The sequence below is a fragment of the Poromitra crassiceps genome (genome assembly GCF_964638095.1).
Source record: "Poromitra crassiceps genome assembly, chromosome: 8".
NCBI classification, from domain to species: domain Eukaryota; kingdom Metazoa; phylum Chordata; class Actinopteri; order Beryciformes; family Melamphaidae; genus Poromitra; species Poromitra crassiceps.
Window position 1 is genome coordinate 27,749,178 of NC_139629.1, and position 9,898 is coordinate 27,759,075.

General features: G+C 47.2%; 1 pseudogene across 1 annotated transcript; it reads right to left on the reverse strand.

Moving 5' to 3' along the window:
- Positions 1 to 760: 760 nt before the first annotated feature.
- On the reverse strand, positions 761 to 3,124 carry LOC310780614 (furin-1 pseudogene; annotated as a pseudogene). Its single transcript has one exon. The product of its transcript is annotated as a furin-1 pseudogene (transcript).
- Between the last annotated feature and the right edge of the window lie 6,774 nt (positions 3,125 to 9,898).

Here is a 9,898-nt window from a genome sequence, read left to right on the forward strand (position 1 = left end):
CTCAGCTGAGGTTACAAAACTGAATGGGTTGATGCAGAAAAGAAACGTTTCGAGGGGGTGACCCAGGATACATGTCTCCAAACTAATAAGAACCAGAAAACTCAAATGAATGCTCCCATCTGTTGCATCAGGTACTCTCCTCTTGGCTCACACTTTAGGAACGTCATCCAAAAACACTGGCACATGGTTGAGTGGGATCCCAGGTTGAAAAGAGTTTTTACAGACACACCCAAACTGAATCCATGCTGCCTTTATGATAGCTGTTGCAGTAACAGGAATTCACTTTTACAGCGTCCAACTTCTCCACTTTCCCCTTATCCATGTTGTTGCCTGTTGCTATGAAAAACAGCAGCACACAATGCTGTATGCTTCTTGAAACAATGTGTCCTCTGTCCCCTTCAAACAGCAGCACACAATGCTGTATGCTTCTTGAAACAATGTCCTCTGTCCCCTTCTCTGCCTGCCTCAGACCAACTGATGACACCCCCCCCCCCCCCCCCGCCTCAAGTACCAGATTCATGTAAAATACTGTGAATTCTAAGTCTAAGTGCAACACAAAAACATACATGGCTCCTAAATTGTTCAACTTTCATTTTTACCCGAGCACCATCCCGTTAATTTACAGTATTATTATTATTTTTTTAGCATACCCGACCCGGTGCAGGTCACTGCTCTACTTTACCCAGACGGCCAGAAGACTGTGGAGAGTCCAGGACTTTGAGAGCAGGACGGAAAGAGAGAAAATGGCGGTGAGGTAGCATTAAAGAGCACTTTGTGTTTCGGCAGTGCTCTCATTGTGGACGCCAAACTCTTCATTTTGTGAGTCTGTATTCACCCTCTCATCCACGGACACGGTGGAGCTCCCCGCCAGGGCCGCGCCGGCCTCCAGGCAAGGCAGCTTGATGAGCGTGCGCGAACGCTTTTGCAGTAGCAGGATGATGCCAGCGGTGGCGATGATGATGGCAATGCAGCTGAACACTGCGATGATGATGGTGTGAGAGCCAAGCTTGACCTCCAGTCTGCCAGTCTCCTGGCCCTGGTTATGGTTATGGTGAAGACAGGTGCCGGAGACGGGGTCCAGGTGGCTGTGAGGGGGGCAGGAAAGGCAGGTCAGGGGGCTGAGGCTACTGCACGTCAGGCAGGGCGGCCGGCAGGGAAGGCAGGTCGGGATGGAGGCTGCCTCCATAAAGTTTCCCTGTGTGTAGAGGGGCTGGGAGCCCACGGTGTAGCCTGATGGACATTCCTTCACACAACCCACCTGGAATAGGTAGTAGCCAGCGTTGCACTCGATGCATATCTCCATCATGCCAAAGGTCTTACAGCTGTTGTTGCTGGCTGCCTCCTTGTCGGACGAGTCAAATGCTGGGCCTGTACCATACAGGACCAGAGTGAACTGAGTCAGAGTGCCATAGCCTCTGGTCTTAGCCACATTCTCTATTTCCAGAGTCCATGCCCCACTGGGGTTCTCATCCCAGGAGTGGGTGGTCATGAAGGGCCAGTCCTTAAAACCTTGAGACGAGTAGTCATGAGGCCTGGGGGTGAGCAGGGTGGAGCGCGTGCCCATGGGACTAATAAGGTGGATGGCCAGGTTTCCCCTTTGGTTGCAGGACAGGGTAAGCTGGGCCTGGACGTGCTCTAATGAGCTCACGTGGTTGGCTGTCCTTTTGCAGCCATCCACTCTCTTGTTAATCACCAAACGGCTCCCGATGTTCGTAGGTTCAGAAACCATGGAGAGAACACATATACGCTGTGGCCCCACACTGGTCCATTTGCTTGCCAATGTCACAATTGCGCCAGCATCAAGGAGGCCATATCCGTATGAATGGCTCACTTTGCGTCCGACTCCATTCGTTCTCCAATCATTGGTGTGGAGGTGGGCAGGATGAGAAGTTCGTACTACCAGATGTTGCATATCCCTCCAGGTCAGATTGTTATTGGCCTCAAGAGCAAGGGCGAAGACACCAGCGGCCAGCGGGGCAGAGGCGGAGGTGCCGGTGTGGGAGTGAGTGCACTTTGATTTGAGGTCTGTCGTCACAATCTGCTTCTCGTTGGGGTTCCCAGAGCTGTAGGTGGTGGCGAGGGTGGAGGAGCAGGCCTCGCTGTACGAGGGAACATTGCCATTCTCGGTAGAGCTGCTGATGGACAGCGTGTAGATGCTGTTGGTGTAGCCGTCGCAGTTACAGTTGTCCTCCCCCCCTCCGTTCCCAGAGGCCCACACAAAGATGGATCCCAGACCCCCACGGCCCTCTGTGACTCCATCAAAAAAGGATTTGTTGGTCAACTTGCCAGGTCCTGCCACAGTTTTGCCATCATCCTCTGGGCCCCAGCTGGCACTGTAGATGTGGATGTGTTGGGGGTTCAGACTGAGAGATTTGGACTCCACCATGTCCACCATACTCATCTCTCCATCTAGCATACGCACACCTCCAATCTTGGCATTGTAAGCCACTCCGACTCCACAGACCCCATTGTTGGCTACCGCTGCCACCTCTCCTGCACACCGTGTCCCATGCCTGTTTTCATTCTGTGTAAGTTCTGTGTATTCCGGCTGAGGATCAGGGTCTACATCAATAAAATCGTAGCTGGCATCTGGGTCGTAGTTCTGTTCCAGGTCAGGGTGGTTCTTTTCTATCCCGTCATCCAGTATGGACACCACCACACCTTTACCTGTGTAGCCTAACACCCATGCACCTGTGACATTCAGGTCACGGTGTTTCTCGTTGTACAAATACCACTGGTCTTTGAAATTGGGATCTGAAGGCTTTGTGAAGATGTCCCTCTTTTTCCTCACTTTCACCACCTGCTGCTCTGCCCAAGTCACCTTGGGGTCTCTTTGTAGACGGACTGTTGCCCTGTGATCTGGCAGCGATCTGTTCACCACTCTAGGATGGCCAAAGTGATAATAATCATCAAATACATGTCCAATGTTGATGAAACCGTGTTTAGCGGCGACTCGGTCAGCTTCCGCCTGACCTCCAGGTATGTGGACAGCCCATGAGTTGCTGTAGACCTTCTGACGGTCACCCTGTGCTGTTGCCAGCCCATACAACAGCAAGACCAACAGAGGTGCTACAGTCGCAGCAACTCTAGGGCTTACAGAGAGAGATGGAGGGCCAAAAGCCATCGCTTGTGCTTCTAATGAAGTTGTGTTGAGTTTCGCTGCATCCTAGGTAAGAGCTCGCCACGGATGATCGATCAGAACCACAGAGATGTCTTGAAATATCAGGCAGATGGAAGCAAGACAGAAGCAACATACAGGGAGAGGTAGCAGAGAGATAGCATAGCATATTAGAACATCACTTTTATACCCTACACATTCGAGGTATGACATTATTGATGACCTCACAAGTCTCACATCACACCATCACAATCAAGAGACAGCCTAGACCGTCTGACATTACCGATGACCTCACAGGGGGAACTCTGACATCATTGCCGATGATGTCACGGCATTGTGAAAAGTGTGATTAAGCTGGTAGCCTAATACCCAAAGTATTCTGGATGCCAGTGTAAGGCTACTTGGTGCAATAAAGTTTTGTTTTTTTAAGGGGGGGGGGGGGGGGGGGGTGTCAACAAGACGAGTCTGAAAGAGGCCAATCATAAGAGGGCCAGAGGCCTGCCTTGGTTTCCGCCCACAATTGTCAAAAGTCTTAACGCGAGCGCGCATAACTCAACACGAGAGAGGAGAAAGAGAGAGAGGGAGGGAGAGCAGCAGCAGTCATACGATCACAAATTAAACACACGCGCACACAGTGGCTGCTTGTGCGCTCGCTGGTGCTAAATACACACGTTAACGTTCTTTACCTCGCGCTGTGCTTTTCTCTGCTCGCCCTCGGTGCAGTCTTTGTGCGCGCGGGATGTAAGATTGCGCGAGTGTGAGTATGTATTTGCGCGTGTCAAACAATATAATATCTAGTATCTCTATTTTCAAATCTAATTAAAAAAAATATTTAATCAAGAAATACATTGAATCTTGAGTTACTCGGATTCTTGCTGTTTTTTGGCAATGTCCTTTTTTCTTCCTGGTAGAGAATTACTGTGTTATTGGTGGGTGTATGTACCTGGTCTGATGTGTATTCTGTACATTAATATACATATATGTATAAGAATTATTGTATGTGTAATGAGGTTATTATGCATATAATTAAGCAATATAGCATGAGAGCCAGTGTGTTGTGGCAAATATATCCCGCTGATCAGCTGTTATCCCACTCGGATAACAGCTCGCACTCGCAGGCCGAGTGGGATAACTGCTGAGCAGCGGGATATATGCCACAACACACGCAGCTCGAGTGCTATATTGCTTTTATGAAACGGTTTCCAAGTATGATAATATAATAATAATAGTAATACTATAAGTCCGACTGCCATGGCATTCTGGTAGAGTCAGTTGAAACACTACTGTAAGGCGGGACCGCAAGAATGTGCGGGTGATTTGATTGGATCGTTCTGGAGACTGAAGTTGACATTGGCCAATCCTGGCGCTTGCTGAGAAGCTGAGAGCTTTCTGGAAAGCCCGACACGCAGCTCGAGCGCAGCGCTGCATTCTCAGCGCTTGCTGAGAAGCTGAATGCTTTCTGCAAAGCCCGACACCAACTAACGTTACAGGGTTAAATGCGGGGTTAAATGCGGGGTTAACAGCCTTTTTTTTGCAAAGAAGACATTAGCCCGCGTCTATTCTTGTACAAAACATAATTTTCTGCGAAGTATTAGTAAAGTTATAAGCGAAGATCGATTCACAAGGATCTGACAGCTGTCTCCGCCATTTGTTTTTTCTACATTGTCATTTGAGGTAACCAAAGCCTTTTAGTAAGAGAGTTGCCATGGCAACTCATAACCCATGGCCATGGGTTATTGGAGTGGGTTACGGGATTTATACAATGGCTGTGAACCAATCAGATTGCTTGATTTGAGAGAGCCGTTTTATAATGTATAATATATGGTGTACATTATGTATATTATATTGTATTATAAAATGGCTCTCTCAAATCAAGCAATCTGATTGGTTCACAGCCATTGTATAATTCCAGTAACCGAGTTCAATAACCCATGGCCATGGGTTATTGGTTGCCATGGCAACTCTCTTACTAAGAGAGTAATAATAAGGCTTACCTCAAATGACAACGTAGAAAAAAAAAATGGCGGAGACAGCTGTCAGATCCTTGTGAATCGATCTTCGCTTATAACTTTACTAATACTTCGCAGAAAATGATGTTTTGTACAAGAATAGATGCGGGCTAATGTCTTCTTTGCAAAAGAAAGGCTGTTAACTCCGCATTTAACCCCGCATTTAACCCCGTAACGTTAGTTGGTGTCGGGCAAGCCCTGAGAATGCAACGCTGCGCTCGAGCTGCCTGGGTTTCCAGAAAGCTCTCAGCCAAGCGCTTTGTACAATGAGTCATTATGGACGCATGATGGCGCAACTCTCTTACTAAAAGGCTTTGAAAACAAAATGGCGGAGACAGCTGTCAGATCCTTGTGAATCGATCTTCGCTTATAACTTTACTAATACTTCGCAGAAAATTATGTTTTGTACAAGAATAGACGCGGGCTAATGTCTTAACCCCTCTCTCGCGCGCCCTCACTCTTAACCCCGCATCTCTAAATAAGACGTAACGTTACTTGGTACAGCTCTGGTGTCGGACTTTGCAAAAAGCTCTCAGGTTCGCAGCAAGCGCCAGGATTGGCCAATGTCGACTTCAGTCTCCAGAACGATCCAATCAAATCACCCGCAGGTCTATCTTCTTGCTAGAGGTCCCGCCTTACAGTAGTGTTTCAACTGACTCTCAGAATACCATGCCAGTCGGACTTATAGTGTTATTATTATTATATTATTATACTTGGAACCCTTTTATAAAAGCAATATAGCACTCGAGCAGCGTGTGTTGTGGTGAATATATCCTCCTGCTCAGTTGTTATCCCACTCGGCCTGCGGCCTCGTGGGATAACAACTGATCAGGGGGATATATTCACCACAACACACTTGCTCTCATGATATATTGCTTAAATATACATTATGTAAAGAATTGTTGTGTACATTGGATGGATTCTTGGATGCATTGGTTCAACACAGGTTGATATCAAGGCATTGGATTTTTGGGGTAATGTTGGATTGTATTATTGGGAATGGGTATTGATAGGGATTTGTAGGTGGATTTATGATGTATGTGTATGGGTAAGTTTGTGTACGTTTGTGTATATACATGCATATATATGTATGTATGTGTATGCATGAGCATGTGGGGAGGAGCGTGATAGTTGGGATATGCATATAATATAGGGATGTATGAATTTGTTTATGAATGATTTGGGGGCAGGACTCGATAAGCCTAGGCTTCTTCCTGCCCCTTTTCAAACAGTTCGCCTTTTTTATGTTTGAGTTTACTTATTTTCCTTTTGATGAAGTCTATTAGACTGTTATGTTTACTGTTTTTTTTTCACTTTATGTATTGTTTTAACTGTTTGAAATAAATCGTTTCAATCAATCAATCAGTCAATAATACGCTCGTGCTTATGTTTGATCGAGCTCTCTCCAGGTGACAACGCCCCTGCCCATGCAGCCCTAATCGGCAATGTGTAGCTAGGACGTCTCTAGGTGGTTAAAGGGTGTAGTAACTGGTTGCTAGGGTGTTTCCGGCTGGTCGCTAGGGCGTTTGTATGTGGTTACTAGTGTGGACTAAGTAATTATAGGAGAGGGGGGGGGCGTGGGCCTATGAGTGAGTAGAAGGAGGAGGAGCCAAGGAATCCAGGGGCGGTTGAATTTCGATTGTAGATGCTACAGTTAAAAGGTTATGGACCAAAACGTGAACAGGGCTTAGCGCCACCTTCAATAGGAGTATTTTTTTTAGATCAGAGCAATGAGTAAACGTGGTGCGAGCCAAGGAGGTGGTGCACCACCGTCAGGTCAATCACATCCCTGCACACCTGTACCAAGGTTGGTTAGGATCGGATAATGCGTTCCGGAGTTATGGCGATTTTTGTGAAATAGGCCCCACCCACAGAAGTTTGGAAGTGGATTATATCGCAACGGTGCAGTCTTTTCGAAAACTGCAAAATCAGTGTTGTGCAGGACAGTCCCCACATGACGGGTGCTTTGGTTTGGTGAAGATTTGACAACATTTCAAGGAGGAATCGCAAAAAAACTGTTTTGGACCAAATTCTAAATGGCGGAAAATCTAGTCAGACGAAAACGGGCCTACATGAGTAGATGCGGAACGACCCAAGGAATCCAGGGGAAAAAGAAGTTTGGTTGTGGACATTACGGTTCAAAAGTTATGGACCAAAATGTAAAGAGGGCTGTTATAGCGCCACCATCAGGTCAATTGGTGTAATTCTTTCTTGGATAGTAAAAGGCCCCTCTGGGAACCTCCCTACAAGGGTTGGTCGCTCGAGGCCATATGGTTTCTGAGATACAGCTAATGGAATGCAAACTTTTGCCAGATTTATCGAAACCCCATTCAAGTCAATGGGAAAAAAACTTGCGCTTAATCGCGAATAGCGCCCAAACCGCTTGACCAAACCCTTAGAAAAGTCATAGCAACTCTTTCCTCAATGAGCCACACGTTTTTGAGTTCTGGCATGTCTATGTGGTGTGAAAACTGTGGGAGTTCAAAGATTGTGCCTTGCTTTCAGCAAGCACAATAATAAAACAACTTTGGTTAGACAAGTAAAACAACAGGGTTATGTTTAGGCAAGTTAAACAACTTGGTTAGGTTTAGGCGACTAAAGCAACTTGGTTATGGTTATGGTTTGGGGTTAAACCCGAAAGTAAAAACACGACATCCCTCGCTCAGGAGTCTAACCCCTTCACCCTTAGGTGCCAGCAGCACATGAGTCGTTAGACTACCACGTGTATAGCGTTAATATTCCTGGATTCCAGAAACGTACAATGGCGACATTTCATTCTGCCCACTAGCCTCTGGCTCTCAGTGAAGCAGCTCACGTCGACTGGGCCCGGGTCACATATATCAATAAGTGTGTCTGGACATGTAAGCCAGTCTCATCACTCCGCATCGCAGATCCAATCCCTCACCTTTATTCACCTGGCCGGCCTTCAGCGCCTTGTGTCTGCCCTGCGCCATCAATTATCCTGTAGACACATAAACAACAACACCCTGCACACTACACCTCTCTCATGCAGTGTAGACACATCTAAACAACACCACCCTGCACACTACACCTCTCTCATGCAGTGTAGACACATCTAAACAACACCACCCTGCACACTACACCTCTCTCATGCAGTGTAGACACATCTAAACAACATCACCCTGCACACTACACCTCTCTCATGCAGTGTAGACACATCTAAACAACACCACCCTGCACACTACACCTCTCTCATGCAGTGTAGACACATCTAAACAACATCACCCTGCACACTACACCTCTCTCATGCAGTGTAGACACATCTAAACAACACCACCCTGCACACTACACCTCTCTCATGCAGTGTAGACACATCTAAACAACAACACCCTGCACACTACACCTCTCTCATGCAGTGTAGACACATCTAAACAACACCACCCTGCACACTACACCTCTCTCATGCAGTGTAGACACATCTGAACAACACCACCCTGCACACTACACCTCTCTCATGCAGTGTAGACACATCTAAACAACAACACCCTGCACACTACACCTCTCTCATGCAGTGTAGACACATCTAAACAACACCACCCTGCACACTACACCTCTCTCATGCAGTGTAGACACATCTAAACAACACCACCCAGCACACTACACCTCTCTCATGCAGTGTAGACACATCTAAACAACACCACCCTGCACACTACACCTCTCTCATGCAGTGTAGACACATCTAAACAACACCACCCAGCACACTACACCTCTCTCATGCAGTGTAGACACATCTAAACAACACCACCCTGCACACTACACCTCTCTCATGCAGTGTAGACACATCTAAACAACACCACCCTGCACACTACACCTCTCTCATGCAGTGTAGACACATCTAAACAACACCACCCTGCACACTACACCTCTCTCATGCAGTGTAGACACATCTAAACAACACCACCCTGCACACTACACCTCTCTCATGCAGTGTAGACACATCTAAACAACAACACCCTGCACACTACACCTCTCTCATGCAGTGTAGACACATCTAAACAACACCACCCTGCACACTACACCTCTCTCATGCAGTGTAGACACATCTAAACAACACCACCCTGCACACTACACCTCTCTCATGCAGTGTAGACACATCTAAACAACACCACCCTGCACACTACACCTCTCTCATGCAGTGTAGACACATCTAAACAACAACACCCTGCACACTACACCTCTCTCATGCAGTGTAGACACATCTAAACAACACCACCCTGCACACTACACCTCTCTCATGCAGTGTAGACACATCTAAACAACACCACCCTGCACACTACACCTCTCTCATGCAGTGTAGACACATCTAAACAACATCACCCTGCACACTACACCTCTCTCATGCAGTGTAGACACATCTAAACAACACCACCCTGCACACTACACCTCTCTCATGCAGTGTAGACACATCTAAACAACATCACCCTGCACACTACACCTCTCTCATGCAGTGTAGACACATCTAAACAACACCACCCTGCACACTACACCTCTCTCATGCAGTGTAGACACATCTAAACAACACCACCCTGCACACTACACCTCTCTCATGCAGTGTAGACACATCTAAACAACACCACCCTGCACACTACACCTCTCTCATGCAGTGTAGACACATCTAAACAACACCACCCTGCACACTACACCTCTCTCATGCAGTGTAGACACATCTAAACAACACCACCCTGCACACTACACCTCTCTCATGCAGTGTAGACACATCTAAACAACACCACCCTGCACACTACACCTC